Genomic DNA, 24858 nt, shown 5'->3' with positions numbered 1-24858 from the left:
GAATTCCCTGAGGGGTGTACTTTGCAAAATGGGGTGACTTGTGGGGGGGTTCCACTGTATTGGTGCAACATAGCACCCACCATTCATTCCACCAAAATCTGTGCTGCAAAATCCAAAAATCACTCCTTCCGTTCTGAGTCCTGCCATGCACCCAACTGGTATTTTTTGGTCACATGTGAGGCATTGCCGTACTCGGGAGAAATTGGGGCACAGATTTTGGGGTGCTTTTTCTCCTTCATACCTTCTGAAAATGAAAAATTTTGAGCCAGAACTGCATTTTTGTGTAAAAAAATGTAATTTTTCATTTTCACTGCCCACTTGTATCAAAATTGGTGAAACCCCTGGGGGTTTGAAATGTACACTATACCCCTAGATGAATTCCCTGAGGGGTGTAGTTTTCAAAATGGGGTGACTTGTGGGGGGGTTCCACTGTATTGGTGCTTGGGGGGTCTTGCTAATGCGACATAGCACCCACCAAAATTCCACCAGAATCTGAGCTGCAAAATCCAAAAATCACTCCTTCCGTTCTGAGTCCTGCCATGCACCCAACTGGTATTTTTTGGTCACATGTGAGGCATTGCCGTACTCGGGAGAAATTGGGACACAGATTTTGGGGTGCTTTTTCTCCTTCATACCTTCTGAAAATGAAAAATTTCGAGCCAGAACTGCATTTTTGTGTAAAAAATGTAATTTTTCAATTTCACTGCCCACTTGTATCAAAATTGGTGAAACCCCTGGGGGTTTGAAATGTACACTATACCCCTAGATGAATTCCCTGAGGGGTGTAGTTTTCAAAATGGGGTGACTTGTGGGGGGGTTCCACTGTATTGGTGCTTGGGGGGTCTTGCTAATGCGACATAGCACCCACCAAAATTCCACCAGAATCTGAGCCGCAAAATCCAAAAATCACTCCTTCCGTTCTGAGTCCTGCCATGCACCCAACTGGTATTTTTTGGTCACATGTGAGGCATTTCCGTACTCGGGAGAAATTGGGGCACATATTTTGGGGTGCTTTTTCTCCTTCATACCTTCTGAAAATGAAAAATTTTGAGCCAGAACTGCATTTTTGTGTAAAAAAATGTAATTTTTCATTTTCACTGCCCACTTGTATCAAAATTGGTGAAACCCCTGGGGGTTTGAAATGTACACTATACCCCTAGATGAATTCCCTGAGGGGTGTACTTTGCAAAATGGGGTGACTTGTGGGGGGGTTCCACTGTATTGGTGCAACATAGCACCCACCATTCATTCCACCAGAATCTGTGCTGCAAAATCCAAAAATCACTCCTTCCCTTCTGAGTCCTGCCATGCACCCAACTGGTATTTTTTGGTCACATGTGAGGCATTGCCGTACTCGGGAGAAATTGGGGCACAGATTTTGGGGTGCTTTTTCTCCTTCATACCTTCTGAAAATGAAAAATTTTGAGCCAGATCTGCATTTTTGTGTAAAAAAATGTAATTTTTCATTTTCACTGCCCACTTGTATCAAAATTGGTGAAACCCCTGGGGGTTTGAAATGTACACTATACCCCTAGATGAATTCCCTGAGGGGTGTAGTTTGCAAAATGGGGTGACTTGTGGGGGGGTTCCACTGTATTGGTGCTTGGGGGGTCTTGCTAATGCGACATAGCACCCACCAAAATTCCACCAGAATCTGAGCTGCAAAATCCAAAAATCACTCCTTCCCTTCTGAGTCCTGCCATGCACCCAACTGGTATTTTTTGGTCACATGTGAGGCATTGCCGTACTCGGGAGAAATTGGGGCACAGATTTTGGGGTGCTTTGTCTCCTTCATACCTTCTGAAAATGACAAATTTGGAGCCAGAACTGCATTTTTGTGTAAAAAAAATAATTTTTCATTTTCACTGCCCAGTTGTACCACAATTGGTGAAACCCCTGGGGGTTTGAAATGTACACTATACCCCTAGATGAATTCCCTGAGGGGTGTAGTTTGCAAAATGGGGTCACTTGTGGGGGGGTTCCTAACTTTTAGCATCTTATGGTGCCTTGAAACCTACATGGTGCCTAAAAAATAATCTCATAAAAAGGAGGCTCCAAAATCAAGTAGGTGCTCCTTCTATTATGAAGCCTGTGGTTTGGTCACCGTGCACACTAGGGCCACATATAGGATATTTATGAAAACAAAAGAATTGGGGGAATCAATTTTTAGTCACATTTCTCTAGTAAAATGTACTGTGTTCCTTATAAAAATGTATTAAAATTGCAAATCTGCAAAAAAAAAGAAATTTTGAAATTTCACCTACACTTTGTTTTAATTCCTGTGAAACACCTAAAGGGTTAACAAACTTCCAAAATGCTGTTTTGAATACTGTGAGGGGTGCAGTTTTTGAAATGGCATCATTTATGGGGGTGTCTCACATACAAGTCCCTCAAAGTCACATCAGAACTGAACTGGTCCCTAAAAAAATCAGTGTTTGAAATTTTCTTGAAAATTTGAGAATTTGCTATTCATATTGTAAGCCTCCTAGTGTCCCAAAAAATTAAAAGGAAGTTGAAATAATGATGTCAACATAAAGTAGACATATGGTCTATGTTAGTTATTCACTATTTTGAGTGGTAAGATTATTTGTCTCACAAGCAGAAAATTTAACATTTTGCAAATCGCTAAATTTTCCATTTTTTCACGATATTTTGGTATTTTTCACAAAAAAACACAGACTGTATCGACCCAAATTTACCACTAATTTGAAGTACAATGTGTCACGAAAAAACAATCTCAAAACCACTGGGATAAGTAAAAGCAAAAAAAAGTTATCCCCACTTAAGTGAGACATGTCAGATTTGAAAAAAAGGGCTCTGTCAGGAACGCAAAAACTGGCTCTGTCAGGAAGGGGTTAAATTTTTTTAATTTTTTTTTTTTTTTTCATAAACGTGTACAGGGTTGGTTTTTATCTCCTGAGCAATGCATTTCTGGTAAACTACTAATAATTACTGGTTAGAAATGGTAAATCAATATGTAAGGGGATTCCCCCTTCATTATTTTCATGTTGATATTTATCTGTTGGGGGTATGTATATGTGGGGTGGGGGGGTTGGATGGGGTGGGAGAGGGAGTGATGGGAGGGGATATATGGAATTCACCCCCTTTATTTTTTTTTTTTTTCCTCTCACGTTGGTAATTACCCTCACATAGTAATACATTATAATATCGCAAAGTTTGCGTCACATAGTAATCTAGTACACAAAACACTGTATAGGCACAGTAATTAAACTCTTAATTAATTTTTTTTTTTTTTTTACACTACGGCAAATGCCCTTACACAGCAGTATATTATACTGCTGCCTTATACACAGTAGATAGTATATTCAACACTTAGAAGTGAGAGATATGTACACGGTAGATGTATGTAATAGTATTGACATAAAACACTCCCCTTTTTAATTTTTAAAATCCCTTTTTTAATAATTTTTTTTTTTTTTTTTTTTCGTTTCTCTCTCCTCTTATTCTTTCTCTCCTTCTCCCCTTCCTATATGCATATAAACAGAAGTAAGGGGACCATTATGAGGAAAAATTAGATTACTAAATACCATTTCTGCATTGATTCAGATAGGTAGGGGCCAGCCCTAAAGAGATCTACGAAATGTAAATATTCGCTATGTGTATTATAATTTGTTTGATGTGCTGATAAAAAGGAAAATGCAATAAAGAAATATCTGAGTTAAAAAAAAAAAATGCGCAGCCCCACGAGTCTGTATCTGCCACCGATTATTAACCCGCATGCAGGTTATTAATCGGTCGGACCAGAGTTCTCAACAAAGAACACTGATACCATCGAGATGGAAACATTTTTGACAACATATTGGGTGTAATGTAAAGAACTGAGTTAACATATATTTTCTCTTAACAACTGAACAAAGGTCAGTTGCACAGTAGTGTCAATAACAAAATATAGCCTATTATATTTATCTTACCACAAGTGCATCTGAAATCTGATACAGTATACTGTAGATGTCTAACCAGAAAATCCCACATTACACCCAGAACTGTAGCTTACTTCAGAGAATCGCAATTATTCCACGTATGAAAAGACTTCTCTATCTCGGTGCCTGTAATCACAGTCTAACATCATGCTATACTACTCTTTTTCAATAAGCAATAGCTTTTCTTGAATCATAGGATGTAATGAACGGGTTCAGCTGTCATAGTTCCTCTGTTATTCATTTTTAAAATGTCAGCAATTCCTTTTCCATAAGTTAACTTTTCTGCTGTCTCTAAAAATGTAATAAAATTGCCAGCAATTCATCAGTACAATGCTTCTGAGATTTACGTTGAACCCAGGACAATACAGCGAGATGTAGGGTTACACTTGGCAGGGAGCCCAGATAAGTGGTTGTCTGCGTAGCAGAGTTAATGTGAGACTTCTCTGTTGCCTGACTTGGAATCTTACTGCGATATTCTGGGATACATCTGCAGTTCATGCACATCAGGTTACCTAAGGATAGGCACAGGACATGTGGTCTGAGAATGGGGCTGCAAACGTCACGACAACAACAGCATATTTACTGGGCTGCAAAAGCACATTTGCTATGGTTAAACCCTTTGAGTGCCAAGTGCATTTGTCCAAATAGGTGTGAAAATTGCCAAGCAAACATTTTTATTCATCATAATGACCTGTAATGTTTACATTGTATAGGAAATATCTTTTTTAGTTTTTTTTACACAACATTTGTTATTTGGATTTATATAACAAATGTGAGCGACGTTGACATTTTTATCGGATATTTTGAACATCACTCACAGAGATGTTGGCACTCAAAGCGTTAATGTTTCTTTCAGAGGGCAGCCGATTTACATGTATTCCTTCCTAGTGGCTGTTGAAGTTGTGTTGGGTTTGCTGCTCAGCCAACGCCTCATAACTGATTTAGGTAAAAGGTAAAATTAATAGAAATCTAATTTTAGGAAAGTGGATCTAAATGATATGAGATAGATGAGGGCCTTACTGTCATCTCTGTGCATTGTTTTGGCTTCACACAGAGCAGAAGGTTCTTGTAGGCACTGATAATTTGAAGTGACCTTCTTTCCTCATCAGATTATGAAGCTATTAAAGGTGTCCAGATATAGACAGTTGCATCTAGCCTCTGCCATGTTGCAGGTGCAAACTGTGGTGCAACCCTCGCCAGACCAACGCAGTGTGGAAATAGCATCCGGGATTCAATACCCCCCTAAACCTCACATCTCATAGAGCTGGTAAAGTCTGAAAAAAGTCTTAAAATCAGGTCGTAGGAAGGAAATAAAAACATTGATTCTTTAGTTTACACAGAATCAGTGGGTTTCCCCAGGGGGGTCCCGGTTTTTCTGTGTGTGGAAAAAAGCTATTTAATTAAACAGGGATTTTTGCTGGCAATTAACCATGGGGTTAACCTCCAGTGGGCGCCGGAATCCAAATACTGGCAGCTGTGTGTCATTTGACTAGTTTTGCAAAGCCAGCGCGCACTAATTCACAGCTGTGATGGCATTTGCATACATATCTCTGAATTAGGCCCATATTCCGAAAATGCAGAGGGGTAGCTCCTTACATCTTGTGAAAACAATAGTCAGCTGCGGAACACATTTTAGCTACATAGTGCCTAGTGCATGGATGTGGGCAGCTTGTATATATTGCTGGTACAGGTGCTCCCCAGCTGTGCAAACTTCTCTTAACTCCTGAATTACCTGTGCTGCAGTTGCCTTAGCCATACCACATTGTGACAACATGCTGCTGAGCTGTGCGAACTGTCACACACACACACACACACACACACACGCACGCACGCACGCACGCACACACACACACATACATACAGTACACAGAAAACTGTGCCCGTTATTCCTTGGTTAGAATTAGTTAGTGTGAGAGAGAGAGGAGGGTGCTTAGTAATACTCCTATGGTGAATGTGATTCAAATGAGCCTGGTTATTTGTTGTTGTCATATAGGACATTGCATATACTACTACAAAAGTCTTTTACATCCATTGTATAGAGTGCAGTATTAGGTACTTATTTCCTAGCACGGCGCCACCGATTTTGATTGTATTGATCGGGTCGGAAAAATCGTGTCGATCGCATCGCATGCCAACCAAATCAAATGCATCCGACGCGATCGACCCGATTTTTACATTGGAATCAATGTAAAATGGTCCCTGAGACCCGATTTTACATTCATGATTTCATGAATGTAATAAGCCCCAAAACCCCCCATTTTAATAGCAAACCCCCCCTGATGGTTGAAATGGCCCCCATTGTTAACGCCACCCCACTATTGACGCCAACTTGAAGCGTGGCGAGCGTAGCGAGCCCGCGTGGGGCGGCGGAACGCGTCCTGTGACCTTTTCATACCCCCACTATCCATGTCGGCGTGGAGTTGATTCTATATAGTGTGGCGAGCGCAGTGAGCCACCAAGCCCAAAGCGTGGTGAGCGCAGTGCGCCTCGCGAGGGGACGAGCATAACTTCACAGGTATACGCGTCCCCTCGCGGGGCACGCTGCGCTCGCCACACTATATAAGATCAACTCCACGCCGACGTGGATAGTGGGGGTATGAAGAGGTCGGAGGACGCGTACCGCCACGCTTCGGGTGGGCGTCAATAGTGGGGTGGCGTTAACAATGGGGGGACATTAACCATACTTTGTCACCCTATACAATGAGAAATTGGCCATATTGGCCCATTTCCCATTGTTCCCTATGTAAAATCGGGTTGATCAACCCGATTTTAACTTTAAAAATAATTTAACATTATTCTCTATGGCAAAATCGGGTTGATCGCGTCGGTCGTATCGCAGACCATTATAATGGGCCGCGATGGACCCGATCAACGCGATTTTGTCTTTCACCGGCAAATACACTGGTGATTGACATAAAATCGGGTCCATCGCATTGATCGCATGCCTTAAGTACCTTGAACTTAAGGCATGCGATCAACCCGACGGGCGCCGTGCTAGGAAACAAGTACCCAGTATTATTATTAGACAACGGGTTAATGGAAATACTGGACTGCCTCTCTGGAGAGTAGAAAGTGTGTCAGCTATACAATATAATAGGAAAGTAAATAATGTACTTATTATTATGAGCTAAATTACATTCTGCATCACCCTCCATCATTTTATATTATTCTTTTTTGTTTAGCGTTTTTACTATCATAAAAAGCAGAAGTTCTGAGATGGAATAAATCTACTTAGCAAACGATCTGTGTCAAATGTAGGAAATTTCATTAACAAGCATCTTCAGTTTGACATAGACGCAAGCAGAATATTACAAAAGAAACTGCTAAGTACCACACTCACATTCCTATGTGATGATCCACACAGAATAAAATACAAAAGCAAACTATTCTGAGCACTACTTTTTTGCTTTATCTACTTCTCATTAGTGGCTAATAGAAGACTAAGGGCCACATGTACTAAGCTTAAAAAGTCATAAAATGGAGAGTGATAAACCACCAGCCAATCAGGTCCAACATGTCATGTCACAGGCTGTGTTTAAAAAATTACAGGTAGCAGCTGATTGGTTGGTGGTTTATGGAACAATGGGGATAATTGGAAGGGTCCCTGCGCTAATCGCTGCCGGTGGGTTTAAATCAGTAGTAGGCTTCACCAACCATACAGAGATACAATGTCAACAAAAAAAGAAGTTACTGACAAACCCCTTGGCGCAGATTATAATGTTTCTCTCTGGTCTCTCATTGATGTTTTACCATAAGATAAAGAGAGAGAGAGAGCACAATAGTGTGATACAGTCAAAAAAACGATATTTAGCATATAAGGCAACAATCCATAGGTTGTGACTCGTACCATGTGGGAAAGTCTACTTTTTAGGGTAGACTAATACTCGCATATGGGGGAGCGGTCACGTCACCACCAATCGATTATTCTCCAGTAAATCCAATATTCGCATATAAAATGAAAGAAAGCTAGTATAGTGAAAGTACCGCTTTTATTCCATTAAAAACACAAGTAAAAAACAAAAGTGTAAATGCTGACTCTCACCGAGTGAAGTGGTCTACTCGACATACAGTAGACAAACAAGCAGATGTTATCAACCAAACAGGCGTCCCTGGTAGCTGGTCACTCGGGTAAGTACAGCAGTCCTCCTTGTCCTCCGCCAATGCGTTTCGAAACACTCCTGGTTTCTTTATCAAGGCTTAAGGAGGAATAGTGTATAGACCCGTATATATACCCCTATCTGGGACAACCTAATGCCAGACAGGGACTCATTCTACTGAGATAATCCGGGATTTTTCCTATCTAAGTAATGCCCCCCTCTTGCCGGGTTTTCAGCATGCTCAAAGTCACGTGGTTGCGATCGCGGGAAACTGTGCCGCGCGATCGTTTGCTTCCGGTTTCCTGTTGTTGCCGGAAGCGGAAGTGACGCGTGCGGTTCACCAGTCGTGGACTTCCGCGTGTCACTGACGTTTTTCCATTATTCCGTCCTCACTCTGTATGGAACGGAAGTTGGTTTTGCGTCTCACAGGAGGGTATTATTTGCGTTCCACCCTTCTTCCAGAAAACAGTCTCATAAAGTGACTTGTGCTTATATTTCATCCATTATACCGCAGATTTATGAAAAAGATATGAAAAAGTGCATAATTAGTGGGGCATATAAAAATTGATTAAACAGATAAAACGGCTATATAGTATAAAACCATTTTTAAGAAAAATCGTTTTTAAAAACATTATTAAAAGAAAGGATTTTCAAAAAACTTAAAATGCAATAATAAAATATCTACATAAACCATTTAAGCTCAAAATCCTTATTTAATCCTTTTGGAGCTAAGGTTTGATGGTTGAAAATCATTTTCATTTCATTCTTAGCCAGAGATGCAGCCATATCACCGCCTCTGCTACCACATTTGACTTTTTTAAGGACATAGAAGTTCTTTAGACATTCTGGGTTACTTTGGTGTTTAATTTTAAAGTGTAAGGACAGTGCATGGGTTTCGAGGCCTTTTCGGATATTCCTGATATGTTCAGTTATCCTAACTTTAAAAGGTCTACTTGTCCTACCAATATAGAACTGGTTGCACTGGCATTCTACTGCGTAAATTACATTAACGGAATGGCATGTCAAAAATTCTCTAATTACATGTTTTTTCTCATTAATGTCAATTTTGGTGATTTTGGAGCCAAAGTTATTGTTCACTGTCCTACAGCCCATGCACGACCCACACCTATAAAAACCAGTGGATGTTATGGTGGATTTTTTTGGGGAAGTGGGACATAGGCTTTTTACAAGTTTTGTTTTTAGGTTGGGTGCCCTTCTGAAAATACAAACTGGATTCTCAGGGACCTCTGAACCTATAAGGGGGTCTTTTTTAAGTAAACCCCAATGCCTCTTTATGATCTTTTTAATTTCATGATGCTGTGAGGAGAAATTTGTCGTAAATGACCATTTGAATTTATCTGTCTGATTGGTTGTTTTCTCAGTAGGCACTAAGAAGGTTTCTTGTTCTATATCCTGTACTTGAACAAGGGCACTCTCTACTTTTTCTGCATTGTAGCCACTTTTCAGAAACCTGTTCTTCATCTCATTGGCCTGTTCCTGAAAGACTGCCCGGTCAGTACAGTTTCTCCTGAGGCGTTTAAATTGGCCTATGGGAATGCAATCGAGCCATTTGTCTTGGTGGCAGCTGTTGCGGTCAATATAAGCTTGAGAGTCCCCACCATGGGCACCAGGTTTGCCCCCAGTTATGCCAACATCTTTATGGGTGAGTGGGAAACCGAAGCCATCTGGTCCCACCACCCATATGAGGCAAACCTGGTGTCCTGGCGGAGATATATCGATGATATCCTCTTCCTCTGGAGGGGAAGTAAAGAAGACCTGGAATCCTTTTGTCAATACCTCAATGGGAATGAAAAAGGTATTAAATTAAGCTTCAATATTAGTCAGGAGCAAGTCAGTTTCTTGGATATCTTGATCTATGTGGAGAATAATGTACTTAAAACGAAAAACTACATCAAGCCCACAGACTCTCAAGCTTATATTGACCGCAACAGCTGCCACCAAGACAAATGGCTCGATTGCATTCCCATAGGCCAATTTAAACGCCTCAGGAGAAACTGTACTGACCGGGCAGTCTTTCAGGAACAGGCCAATGAGATGAAGAACAGGTTTCTGAAAAGTGGCTACAATGCAGAAAAAGTAGAGAGTGCCCTTGTTCAAGTACAGGATATAGAACAAGAAACCTTCTTAGTGCCTACTGAGAAAACAACCAATCAGACAGATAAATTCAAATGGTCATTTACGACAAATTTCTCCTCACAGCATCATGAAATTAAAAAGATCATAAAGAGGCATTGGGGTTTACTTAAAAAAGACCCCCTTATAGGTTCAGAGGTCCCTGAGAATCCAGTTTGTATTTTCAGAAGGGCACCCAACCTAAAAACAAAACTTGTAAAAAGCCTATGTCCCACTTCCCCAAAAAAATCCACCATAACATCCACTGGTTTTTATAGGTGTGGGTCGTGCATGGGCTGTAGGACAGTGAACAATAACTTTGGCTCCAAAATCACCAAAATTGACATTAATGAGAAAAAACATGTAATTAGAGAATTTTTGACATGCCATTCCGTTAATGTAATTTACGCAGTAGAATGCCAGTGCAACCAGTTCTATATTGGTAGGACAAGTAGACCTTTTAAAGTTAGGATAACTGAACATATCAGGAATATCCGAAAAGGCCTCGAAACCCATGCACTGTCCTTACACTTTAAAATTAAACACCAAAGTAACCCAGAATGTCTAAAGAACTTCTATGTCCTTAAAAAAGTCAAATGTGGTAGCAGAGGCGGTGATATGGCTGCATCTCTGGCTAAGAATGAAATGAAAATGATTTTCAACCATCAAACCTTAGCTCCAAAAGGATTAAATAAGGATTTTGAGCTTAAATGGTTTATGTAGATATTTTATTATTGCATTTTAAGTTTTTTGAAAATCCTTTCTTTTAATAATGTTTTTAAAAAAGATTTTTCTTAAAAATGGTTTTATACTATATAGCCGTTTTATCTGTTTAATCAATTTTTATATGCCCCACTAATTATGCACTTTTTCATATCTTTTTCATAAATCTGCGGTATAATGGATGAAATATAAGCACAAGTCACTTTATGAGACTGTTTTCTGGAAGAAGGGTGGAACGCAAATAATACCCTCCTGTGAGACGCAAAACCAACTTCCGTTCCATACAGAGTGAGGACGGAATAATGGAAAAACGTCAGTGACACGCGGAAGTCCACGACTGGTGAACCGCACGCGTCACTTCCGCTTCCGGCAACAACAGGAAACCGGAAGCAAACGATCGCGCGGCACAGTTTCCCGCGATCGCAACCACGTGACTTTGAGCATGCTGAAAACCCGGCAAGAGGGGGGCATTACTTAGATAGGAAAAATCCCGGATTATCTCAGTAGGATGAGTCCCTGTCTGGCATTAGGTTGTCCCAGATAGGGGTATATATACGGGTCTATACACTATTCCTCCTTAAGCCTTGATAAAGAAACCAGGAGTGTTTCGAAACGCGTTGGCGGAGGACAAGGAGGACTGCTGTACTTACCCGAGTGACCAGCTACCAGGGACGCCTGTTTGGTTGATAACATCTGCTTGTTTGTCTACTGTATGTCGAGTAGACCACTTCACTCGGTGAGAGTCAGCATTTACACTTTTGTTTTTTACTTGTGTTTTTAATGGAATAAAAGCGGTACTTTCACTATACTAGCTTTCTTTCATTTTATATGCGAATATTGGATTTACTGGAGAATAATCGATTGGTGGTGACGTGACCGCTCCCCCATATGCGAGTATTAGTCTACCCTAAAAAGTAGACTTTCCCACATGGTACGAGTCACAACCTATGGATTGTTGCCTTATATGCTAAATATCGTTTTTTTGACTGTATCACACTATTGTGCTCTCTCTCTCTCTTTATCTTATGGTAAAACATCGATGAGAGACCAGAGAGAAACATTATAATCTGCGCCAAGGGGTTTGTCAGTAACTTCTTTTTTGTTGGTTGGTGGTTTATCACTCTCCATTTATCAATTTTCAAGCTTAGTCCATCTGGCCCAGAGTCACTCTCTAGAGTACGGCATGTCTATACTTACGTCACTGGTGCCTCTCCTGGCTTCTCCTGAGGTCCTCTGTGGCTCTCTCCTTAGCTGAAGTCCTGCTGGCCTTGATGCATAGTTGTTACCATTTTGGATTTGGTCAGCTGACCATGGCAACTTCAATTAAACTGATACTTTGCTTCAGCTTTGGGACTAGTAACCCATATTTAAACCCTTCCTGGAGAGCTGGCAAATTGCCTGTACAACGTTGTTATTACAGATGCCCTCTAGGTTCAGCAGTTGCCTGTGGATTGATGTAGAATACCTGCTAATCCTTCATTACCAGTTCCAGGCCAATTACTTCACAAAGTACTGGTTCCAGTCTGATTACATCACACATACTCATTTCAGCCTGATATCTCATGCATCCCAGCCCTCATGCATACCTCACATGTTTCCATTTCCAACCCAGTTACCAGAGGCATTACTAGTCCCAGCCCGGGAACCAGATAAATTACCAGTCTCATCCCATTTACCAGATGCATTATCAGTCCCAGCATGCTTACCTCACACATTATCGGTCCCAGTGCAATTACTCCAATATTCATCATCTGGATCCAGCGCGGTTCCTGTTAGATACTAACACAGCTCCTACCACAAGCATCAGCTCGGCTGAAAAAAAATCCCCAATTCCTTCATTTTGCACTGTCCACATGGACATAGCAGAAGATCAAGGAGTCGGCTTCATGCAAAAGGCCTTATGAGCTCAATGACAAAAGGGTCTACACAAAGACAAATAATGCAGCTTCCACAGAAGGTATGTACAGTGTACACGCCTGAGAACATTCTGCACTTAGTCAGCAAGGGATCCATTCATAACAAAAAAAAAACAATTGAAACAACATTTTAAATTAGAAATGAAATCATTCAGTTGTAAAAGCATAAAACAAAAATGTAATCTCATTTGCCCATGGCAGGGCTTATGCTTGTAGGTGATTCCGTTATGTTGACAGGATTACATGGGGCCTTATTCAGCATGGATTGCTAGTTAGAGAAAAAGAATAACCACCCCTTGTAATATATCGCTTGCATCGCAACTAGCAATGCATTCGCAAATCCAGGATGGAATTGGTTATTGCTGACGTCAGAATCCCATCCAAAAACCCTTGGAAAGCCTGCGTCTTCACAAACACACCCAGAAACTCTATGTGCCCGCCCCTAAACACTGGCTTCCTGTCAATCAAAATGCGACTGCACTGCGAATACTATGCTTATGGATATTTATTCGCTAATTGCAGCCTCACATGCATAATGCAAATGCTGCACATGTTCCATGGATTGCAAATCCTCTGATTAGCGATCCATGCTGAATTATGGCCATGTGTAACAATGTTTTGATAGATGGACATGTTTCTGTACTGAATGTTAGTAAAGCACACCCTACTATCTCTCAGTCCCCCCAAACTACCGGAGCCATGACCTCCGACCATTGTGCATTGCTGCACATGGGCCGCGTATGTGTGCATCTTAATATCTGTCCACCCATACTGGAATGGCATGCGCCTGAGAGCCCCCAGGAGAAGCCAGGAGAGGAGGCCAGACAGTAGCATGTCAGGGGGGGGTGGGACAAGGCGGATGTCACCAAGCCCTGCCCCCATTGCAGTCAAACAAGGCAATTCATGGGTCTGCAGTCTGGGGGAGGGGCAAAAATTACTTCCCTTGGCTCTGACGCATCCCAGGCCACCCTAGCACGCCAATCCGCGCCCATCCTGTACACAGTAGCTAATTGCCGGCTCTGTGTACAGTCAATTGAATCAGTGGAGGGATTTGTCGTCTCTGCCATGGCCGCACCCACGCTGCGGCTGACTCAGCTCCGGTGCTCAGCCAGTGGTCAGCGGCAGGCAGCAGCATGTCAGTGTGTGGAGCGGGTGCCGGCGCCCACACAGACCCTGCTTCGGCTTGCTCCCCCATGTGGCAGCTGGGGCTGCCTTACAGTAGTTATGTCACTGTACAAATCATTTACTGCGCTGTATACCTCTTATATATTTGCTGCATTAACCATCTGTCATCCTGTTCTGTCTGTTATTTATTCTAAAGGTGTCCATACATTACTGCAATGTATTACATGCCTCCCTCTTGTTCATAGGAACAAGAAGATATTTCTCTGACTTGAATGTATTGTAGCACGTTATAAATAGTGTATGTCAAGTTCCTGAAACAAATCTGCATATTTTTTTTCACAAAAAAAGCTTTTTTATCTGATGCTAGCACAAATATGTATATAAAACTGATTCAAGCGTTATGCTAATTAAAGGAAAATGTGTGCTATATTTATGTTAATGCACACAAGTATTTGGTTGCAATTTAAGCTCTAGCGTGTCTACAAATGTATTTTCGTTGCATTAGCATTAGCAGGGATGTCAAGAAATGAACAGGTAGTATAGAAAGGAGGCATCAGTAGTACAGAAAGGAGGGGGCTGGAGTAGGAGGAAGGGGACCATGTTGAATAGGATCCTTACTATTCCACTCTGATGACATCACTCAGATGAGTCACAGGTTGTCACTGGGGGTCAGATGCACTAAGCTTTAAAAGTGATAAAATGGAGTGTGATAAACCACCAGCCAATCAGCTCTTAACTGCCATTTCACAGGCTGTGTTTGAAAAATGTCAGGTAGGTGCTGATTGGTTGGTGGTTTATCACTCTCATTTTATCACTTTTAAAGCTTAGTACATATCACCCAGGGACTGTCAAAAATCAAGACAGTTTTTATGCATACCAGAGACGAGAAAAGAAAGCAAACAATATTATAAAGAGCATGATAGAGCAGACAAAGGGGCAGCCATTGTTATACAGGACCTTTAACAGTACAGACTCAAAATTGAGCAGTAACTTGTGCACTTAAGCCTGTATGAGTTCTTCAGTAGTGATCCCACTACATAACATAGGCCCTTATTCTGGTCGGTGCGTACTTCCCGAATTCTTACGGAGCGGGCCGCACGCCACGCTGTGCGGACATCGTCCGTAGAAACGCCCACCGAGCCACCGCATTCGGACGGACTCACTGTTTAAGAAGAGGGCGTGTGTACGGACGACATATAAACCTTGCGTGTGCGGTGGACACGCACAGATTCGGCACGGTCTTACAACGTAAGCACGGTCTTACCGCGTCAGAACGTACGGGAACTTGGCCGTACGCACCGATGCGGTGTATTTACGCAAAATTCAACACTATTATCTGAGCACAGAAATCGATCACATGACCCACTTATGCAATCAGGCAACCTCATTAAAAAGTGCTTGTTTTATATTGGAATCAATTAAATCCTAATACATACTGAAACACATTACTACTACATTCATTACAGACATTAACCCTTACATCATGTGAACATAACATACATATATATACAGTATGTACATTTTGCTAATTTAAAAGAGTATAAACAATTTACACATATACTGTTTCATGTAAAAAAAACACACAGACAACTTCTAACTGTAATAAACAATTTATTGAAACTAGAACAAAAATTTTTAATGAAAAAAAAAAAAATTACAAAATAAGGTCGGTAAGGTCCTGTAAATCGGCCATGACCAGCCGCATGTGGTCCCTCATTCTCAAGAGGGCCCCACGTATACCCTCTTCTGCTTGGGCTGGCTCATCTGTGGACATGTTAAAAAGGGTCAAATTACTAATGATATTCATGCATACATTTAACATAGTCATACATAAATTAAATAAATGCAAGGTGACAGGTGTGTGTGTGTATATATATATATGTATATAGAGACATATATAACCATATATATGACACATACATCTATACATACATGCATGCATACATCCTAGATGGAAAGCCTGTTTTTTTCCCTCTACCCTTTACTCTGTAGAACACCTCACAGTCATAGTGCTGCTTCTGAATCCAAACCCACCCATGACTAAGCTCTGAGAAGCATGTCATGAGCTCCACCAATACCAACTCATCAAAAAGCGCTCAGTGTCTGTTATATGATGGAGCGTGGCATGGGACTTAGTCAACTCTCAGGAATGCACAGTACATTTGTGCAATCAAGCATGGCTTGCCTGCTGATGGTCTGCTCCATAAATCATTGTCATAATGACAGTTAGGTGAAGCTGCAGCACTAACCCACTTCCATGCCCAAAATCATTACTAAGACCAAATCAACACACAATTATGGTGCCAACAATACATGCAGACCGCAGGGGGTGTTTAGCTAGAGGAGGGCCCAGGGGCACTAACCACTTGTTACTCCATTCTAAGCCATGCCTGTCCATACTCCATTTATGCCATACTTAATCTAGTTTAGAAAGATCAATCACCTGTAAACTCTATTCACCTATATGAGGCTACAGATTGTACGCTTGCAGCAGGGACATGTAACCCTTACATGAGCACATCATCCCTTTCTTCCCGGATACAGATTAACTACACAGGTTCAGTGGCACTTAAAATCGACCTGAAAGCCATCCCCACAACCTGTGTCATTAATATGTGTCCAGGATGAAAGGGATGGTTTGGGCACCTTATCTAAGTATGTCGGTTGCTACCCTGTTTGTTATATGACTTTATAGTATTTTAAAACACAATTGAATCACCAGTGCTACATAGCAAATAGTAGATGAGAAAAGGAATAATGATTCTTTATGTATACATACCACTTTCGGCCGCCTGCACCACCTCACAGGCCTCCTCATCCTCCTCTTCTTCCGGGGCCTCCTCAGCTGGCACCTCCTCCTCCTCCACTGGCACCACCTCCGCCTCCACTGCCAACACCTCCTCCTCCACTTCCTCCCCTTCCTCTGGCACCTCCTCCCCCTCCACTTCCTCCGCCTCCCCTTCCTCCAACACCACCTCCTCGTCCATCTCATCTGTGCCCTCCTCCTGGGCCTGGGCCGCCTCTGCCTCCTCCCGTGCCTGTCTTGCTCGATCCCGTGCTGTGTTTGAGAGAAAAAAAGTGCCAATTAGGGGTCATTTGGACAGATGTATTAAGCCTTAACAAGCAATAAATCCAAAGGTGATAAGTAGAGATAAATGTACAGCCAATCAGCTCCTTAGTGGCTTTTATAAAACACAGCCTGTAACATGGCAGTTACAATGTGACATTTGGGCCATTGTAAGCATCACAAACAATAATCCTACACAATTACATATTTTATGACCATTACAGGGTGTCAAACAGGAAGTACCACACATATAGTGTATGCCATGTTTAACTCATGATCAGCCAGGTTACCTTATTGGTTTAAAAAAGGTCATGTAAGCAATATTGTACAATTGGCCATTTAATGTGTAAACACTTACATCGTGCAATGCTGGCCCATATTAGCTGGAGCTTTTCTGGCTGGCGGCGCCTCAGATCCGACCATCGCCGCTCCAGCTGGGCGATGGTCCTGCGCACCTGGGTGCGCGCGAATATGCGCCTGCGGGCTGCGGCATACGCCTGGCGCTTTTGTCTGTTTGTAATGAAGGGCCCCGCACGCCCCAGCCTGGTCTCCATAACGGAGACCAGTGCCCTCAGCTCCGCTGGAGAGAATGGGGCTGCTCTCCCATAGACCGCCATCTTAGCAATGGCACAATTCAAGCAATCATGTCCTGTAATAGGTTGTTCAGAGTAATATTTGGTATTAACTTTATTGTTCATTTTGTCATTAACAGCGTGTATGCGCCACAACAGACGGCTAACCCATTGCATCGCCAACCCACACTTGCTGTACCTTTGCATAGTTGAGCAGACCATGCAATTATTTAGTATCTCCTAAACAGACAGGGTGAAATAAGTTAGCAACCCATTATATATAATCTATTACATTCACCAAACATGGGTGAAAGCAACAGGTGAAATAGTGTGCATCACTAGCCAGTTTCACCTAACTCTACAAGGTACTAACCTGCTTTATTATAGTGAAAGCTATACAGCAGAAACATAGCAAATATTGCAAGACCTTTTCCCAATATTAGGCCATGGTGCCATGTGTACACTTACCTTCTACTGGGCCACACTAGAGATGTTGAATGAAATGTACCTAGCATCAAGCCAGAATTTGGAGACCTTTCACATGTGATTTGGATGATAGCACTGATTACTATTGCCTAAGTGGTGGACTGGATTTACATATGGAATGGTTAGTGTCATTTGTACTACATACCAAACAAGTGCACAGTACAGATGTACATTCACATATACATTTCATGTCTGACCACAGTTTTATTTGGTCATTGGAGTACAATTCTGCAATTAGCTACTAAATCAGACTTACTAAGTTCGCCAGGTTTTTAATTTGTATTTTCAGCAGGTAGGGGCGTGGCCTATGCGCCGCACGGTCCACGCTGCCGTACGGAACGCAGGGTGTCGCTGATGTACGCCAATTACAGAAATAGGATATAAAGGTGTGTTACAAAACTGCAATGTTGTTGCAAACATGGCTGGCTCACAATCTGAGGAAGAGCAGGTGTTGCAGGACCTGTTTGCCCACATGGACTCCAACACCAGCTATGTCCCCCTCAACCCAGACCAGCCATTGGGAGAACAGCAGCCAGATGGGCCATCTACATCAGGCCAATCGGCAGCTGGCCCATCTTCAGCCTCAGCAGAATCATTGGGAACACAACAGGTGGCTTCCCAACAGAGTAACCTGGCCAGCACTTCGAGTACAGCGACAGGTGGCCGTGGCCGTGGCAGTGGCCGTGGCAGTGGCCGTGGCCGAAATAGGGCAACAGAGGAACCAAGCAGCAGAAACATGGCATTCGAAGCGCAGGAGCTTGCCATCCTGGTACCCCGCGCACGGGATTGGATCGAGTGTCCACAGGACAGGTTGACACACACAAGGAGATGGAAGATTTGGGAGGACATAACGGCGGAGATTAATGCGGTGGCTCCACAAGTTCGTGAGACGGAGCACGTTAAGAAGAGGCAAGTTCATGTGTGTTACATTTGAGCAGTACAAGACCAGTAATGTTTACATTAGATGTTAGATGGAGTTGGTCAATGTCCGGTCACGTTGCTTGGAGCCACAGACATGTTTGCCATGTCATTTAATCAATAGTTATTGTAGGGTGAGTGTGAATGTATCTTCTAAGGGTTGTTTTTATATTTTCATTAAATGTAAGTTGTGTGTAATGAAGCACATGTTGTCATCTGTTGCAGATTGCAATGTGTGCTACAGCAAACATGAGGAGTGACATGTAGTAATATGTAAACTTTGATTGCAGGTGGCACGACTTCAAAACCAACCTCAAGAAGAAATTGACCCAGCGGTGGGAACACAGCCACACCTCTGGGGCTGGCCCCATGCCTAAAAAGCTGAAGCTCACCCCCCTGGAGGAGATGGCAGAGTGCTGCATTACGGTAGAGGAGGTCCGGGGGGTGAGCATCATCGATAGCGAGGCCCCAGCGGAAGTCTTGGCTTCTTTTCTTGAAGGTAATTATTTGCCATGCCATAAGTAGCTGGTCCTAATTTTGCATGGAATGTGTTGTAATTGTAATTTTCTCTTTCACCAGCATCCCCACCGCTTGGTCAAGAATTTCTTGAGGTTGAGGAGTCTGTGCCACCTGCCACCAGTGCCAGGCCCGTGCAGCAGCAGCAGCCACCGCCCGAGGCTGAATTCGACAGGTGGGTGCAGGTGCTTTCCCATATTCACCAGCAGGGAGACTTGGCATCAGAGCGGATGCGTAGGACCGAGGAGGTCATGCAGGGTTTGGTCAGCACCCAGCAGACTATCGCTGGGAGCCTGCAGGCTATGGCTGCCACCCAGCAATCAATTGCTGCTAGCCTGCAGGTGCTGGCTGATCAAGCCCTGTGCCAAAATGACCTCCTCCTCCACCATAATGAGCTCATGGTGGAGCTAGTTACCAGCAATAGGGTCCTATTGTCATCCGTTTCTGGTGCATTCCCACCAGCAGCACTCCCTGCTGGCAGAGGGGGAACACCATCCCCCCCCCCCCTCACCAGCATCTGCTCCACCTGGCCCATCATCAGAACGTGGCCGTGGCCGTGGCCGAAGAGCTGCTGCACGTGGCAAGGAGCCTACCAGGGGCAAACGTGCCCGCAAATGAACTTGTGTCCGCATTAATCTCCACCCTTATGTCTTCCCAAATCTTTCATTGAGCTGTGTGTGTCAGCTTCCTGTGTCCAATTCCGTGCAGAGGGTACCCACATTTGCCCTCGTTTCGAATGTCATGTTTGGTTCCGCTGTTGGCCTCTTTCGGCTACCATTACTGTCTGCTGTACTTGAAGTGTTGGTGCTATACTTTTGTTGTGAAGCCACCTGATGTGTTCCTAATGATTCTGCTGTGGCTATGTATGTCAAAAATTCATGTATTTATTATATATTTTTTATTTATATTCCTGGCATGGTACCTTTGTTACGGTTTCCATTTTATTTTATAAGTTCTGGTAATAAATGTTTTTTTTTTTGCCCCCAAATGTGTGGTTTAATTGATACATGTAGAAGTGACATGTGTATTTCTATTATTAATATTAAGTTGTGTCCATTGTTTGCAGTGTAAAAGTGTGTGAAAAGTGCAGCATATATGTGTGTGTTTAGTAATGGTCCATTTAAGCTGCAATTGTTCCAATTGAAGCACTGACAAGCGTGTAATTAATGAGTAATGAGTAAAGGAGTGGATTGTATTGTGTTCAGCTGATATTGGTTGTACTGATTAGGCGTTCCGATTGCCTAGCGCATGAACGAGTGGTGTCCACAAAGCAATACTTGCTTATGGACACCGCATATTTCTTGCCTTTTTGTTCGCGTGCATTCGGTGTGCTGTCCGAATGCACGCCTACCAAAATGAGTGCACTCCCTAGTGTCCGCCCATGTTTCCGCCCAGTTTAGCCCACTTTGAAAGTACGCCCCTGTGTAGTTCCGAATGACGCCCATAATACGCCCATATTTCCTGAGTGATTGCGGTGCACATTTCTGTACGGTGTTGGGGAGTACAAGTACGGAGACCATACGTGGCACATGCGCATAGCGTTCCCCACGCATGCGCAGAAGGCTAAAAAACGCCATCCGAAAGTATTCGGAAATGTACGCATCGACCAGAATAAGGCCCATAGTAAGGAATTGGACAGCAATCTCTCTCAAGCTACGAGCATTACTGACAAGCTATTGAAAGCATTAAGCCAGGATATTCCTGTGGTTCCAATTATTTATACTGCACTCAAGATACATGATAATCTGCAATCACCTCTGAGTCATTCAATTATATTAGTAAGGAATTCCTTGTATCAAACCATATTGTTGTTTTTGGACTGTATCCTCCAGCCTGTTGTGATGAGCCAAAGGACTTGCATTAAGGATACCCCCAGCTTTTTTTTGGCTTTACAGTGACTTTCACAAATTTCACCTGTGTCATGGACATCAATAGCCTGTATACAACCATCCATGATGGAGGATTATGGGTAATGGGCTCATTTTTGGATGAGCAACACATGATGTAAATCGAACAGTCATACTTCTTGAGGCTACTCGAATTTTTACTGAAGTGAAACTACTTTACATTGAGGAAAAAAATGTCAACAATTGGCTGCACTATAGGGAGTAATGTAGGTTACAGTATAGATGAGAGACAATGTCTAGGTCGACAGTCACTAGGTTGACTACCAATGGTCAACAATGACTTAGTCGACACCTAAAAATGGTCAACATACCCTAGTTAGACATTGACAGAAGGTTGTCATGATGAAGGCCGACATGAGTTGCTCACTTTTTTGGTGTCTATGTTGACCTATGTCATATATGTCGTATAAGTGTGCCGTGTACCTGTGCATGGCTCGCTGTGCTCCCCATGCTTTGGGCAGGGTGCGGTGCCTTATTGCACTCGGCACACCATTATATTCTCACTCTAAGACCACTTAAATAGTAAAGTATGAAGAAACACCTTTTTAAAAATAAGAATGTGGAAAACTTATGTCAACACTATTCATGTTGACCATGTCCATTGTCGACTGTACACTTGAGAGATTTTGTCAGATTTGACCTAATTCATGTGGATTGGGTCAATTTATCTGACAAAATCTTATGTGCCTGATGTGTAGGACCCAATGCACAATACCGTGCCATTGGGTATAACCAAGAGATTTCAAGAGAATGATCCTCCTGCACATAGGATAAATCTCGAGTCAATCAGTTCCAACTTGTTGGACAAGTTTTAGGGGGCCTTAAGCTTGTGTTGACCTTCTGTCAATGTTGACCTATGGTATGTCGAACATTCTTAGGAGCCAACCTAGTCAATGTCGACCATTAGTGGTCAACCTAGTGACTGTTGGACTAGACATTGTCGATCCCAGGGACCACATACCGTAATGTAGCCCCGTCTTATGCTAATATGCACATTTTCAGGGAGAAACAAGCTCTTTTTATTTTATAATCCAAATAGAGCCTAACATATCCTACTAAATCCAAGGTATAGAGATGATCTTTTCATCTTGTGGACTGGCAAGAACCAAGCCTTCATCTATATGATGACAGAAATGAATGATGCTTTATCTCCAATTAAGTTCACTTACCAGCACAGTGAGTCCTCCTTGAACTATCTGGATGGACAAGAAATCATCATTACTGGCAAAAGTCACGCAGGGGTTTACTCTAGGTTCACAAACTGAAACCTTCTGAACGTCCACACTGAACATCCATTCCATTCTCATTCCATTTTGCTTATATAAGCAAAATTGAATAGAAAAATAGACAAAATCGAACAGTGTAACTGTATACGCCCTTTAACAGGCCTCAAGATATCTGTTGCCAACATTGGTTGTAAGGTCATTGGGGATATTTACTGAAGCCCCCCCATAAATGTGATTTGGGCCCGATTTCACCCGATTCTGATGGATCGGGCAGTGAAATCGGACCACATCGCATGTCTAGACACCCAGATTTGTTAAAGCTTATGTGCAGCCTCCAGATGGGGGATGCTGCGAGGCGGGTAGGGGCAGCGGGCAGGTGACGCTGCGAGGCAGGCAGGGGCGGGGGACACAGAGGCAGCGGACGCCGGTGGAAAAAACGGAGAGCCGGGCAGAAAGAGCAGCAAGAAAAAAAGAACAATACAAATGAATTGGCACCCAGTGATTGGCTGAGTGCTCTCTCAACCAATTGCTGATTGGCTGAGAGAGCGTTCAGCCAATCACTGGCTGCCCATTCATTTGTATGGGCTTTTTTTCTTGCATGACTGTGACTGACAGCTCCCTCTCCCCTGCCCGGCTCTCTGTTCCCCCTCGCCGGCTCACCGGCGTCCGCCGCCCTTCTGCTCCCTCCACTTTGAAGCTCCCTCTACCCGACACTTCACTCCCCCTCGCCAGCTCACCGGCCTCCCATGCCCGCCGCCCCTATGTCCGCCGCCCCCCTGCTCCCTCTGCCTGCACCTCCACGGGAGTTGCATAGGATAAATTGCATGCGATTTATCCTATGCAAAACTTGGCACATCAAGTGCTTAATCGTGTGTCCCCCTCCCGGGGAGCTGCCGGCGAAATTAGGTCCGACTTGTCCTTAGGACAAGTAGGCCTAATGTATGGGGACCCTAAGATGGGAGTTCTATTTCACTGGGATGTGGCTATGGGCAACCAATTAGAATCAACTTCTTATTTAGCTTCCTTTAGAAGATAATAGATAGTATATGATTGTTTGCCCATAGCAACAGCCCATGTGAAACAGAACTTCCATCTTAGTAAATGAATCCCATTGTGTCATTGTTTGGTGCCACACCTCTATATTGCACACAGTTTCAAATACATTGTGTAGCTTTAACAGAAGAAATTGGGAATGGATCATTGGATAGACAGACATTCTACAAGTATTAGATCGACCACTGAAGGTCGGCATGCATGAAGGTCGACATGGGTTAGGTCGACAGGGTTATTAGGTCGACACAAGCATTAGGTCCACATGGGGAAGGTCGACAGTCAAAAGGTCAATATGGGGTTTTTCATTCTTTTGTCTCGTTGCACTCGCCATGTTTCGGGCATGTTTTATTCTCCCACCACTCCCTAGTGGATGGTAGGGCATGGAATACCGCCCGTCGGCACATGTCAGCTAAAAAAAACCATAAAAAAACCTGTTGACTTTTGGCTGTCGACCTAATGTCCCTGTCGACATTTATGCATGTTGACCTTCAGTGGTCGACCTAATGCTTGTTGACCTAGTGACCTTATCCCAAGAAATGAACACTAGTGTCGCCAAAGTAACACAGACTCAGTTATTAAGGCTTAAAAGCAGTTTTAACTTAAGTCAGCGGGGTAACAATAGCCCCACAGACCCCGCGGTCACGGGGAGGCGCTGAGTAAGTGTGGGCACCAGGGGTCTGTGGGGCTATCGCTGCACTGCTGCCAGGACCAGCCTTACCCCTCTGCTCGCCGCCGGGACCTGCAGATCTACTTGTCTGCGGTCCCAGCGCTCCTCCTGGCTCTTGCTAATAAAAAATAGCCAACACAAAATGTCCGCCACCTTACAGCAGACACTTTTTGAGGATGCTATAGCAGGTGATGGTCTCCTCTAGCATCCTTAAAAACGTTCTGCTGTTAGCGGCAGCCATTGTGTTCGGGTCATTTTCATTGGCAGGAGCCAGAAGGAGTGCCAGGACTGCAGACAAGTAGATCTGCAGGTCCCGGCCACAGACCGGCAAGCAGCGGGGTAAGGTACGGTTGTGTGTTTGTGGGGGGAGGGGGCTCTGCCAAAATTTCAGGTGGGGCGCATATTTTATAGTTACGCCACTGACTTATGCTGGGTACACACCAGGACGACTAGGGCCCGATCCCCTCAATCTAGATCCAATTCCGACCAATTGGATGTAGATTGTAGGTAG

Source organism: Crinia signifera, chromosome 1, assembly GCF_055691185.1.
Source record: "Crinia signifera chromosome 1, ASM5569118v1, whole genome shotgun sequence".
In the NCBI taxonomy this organism is placed as follows: domain Eukaryota; kingdom Metazoa; phylum Chordata; class Amphibia; order Anura; family Myobatrachidae; genus Crinia; species Crinia signifera.
Note: the sequence above shows the minus strand (reverse complement) of the source record.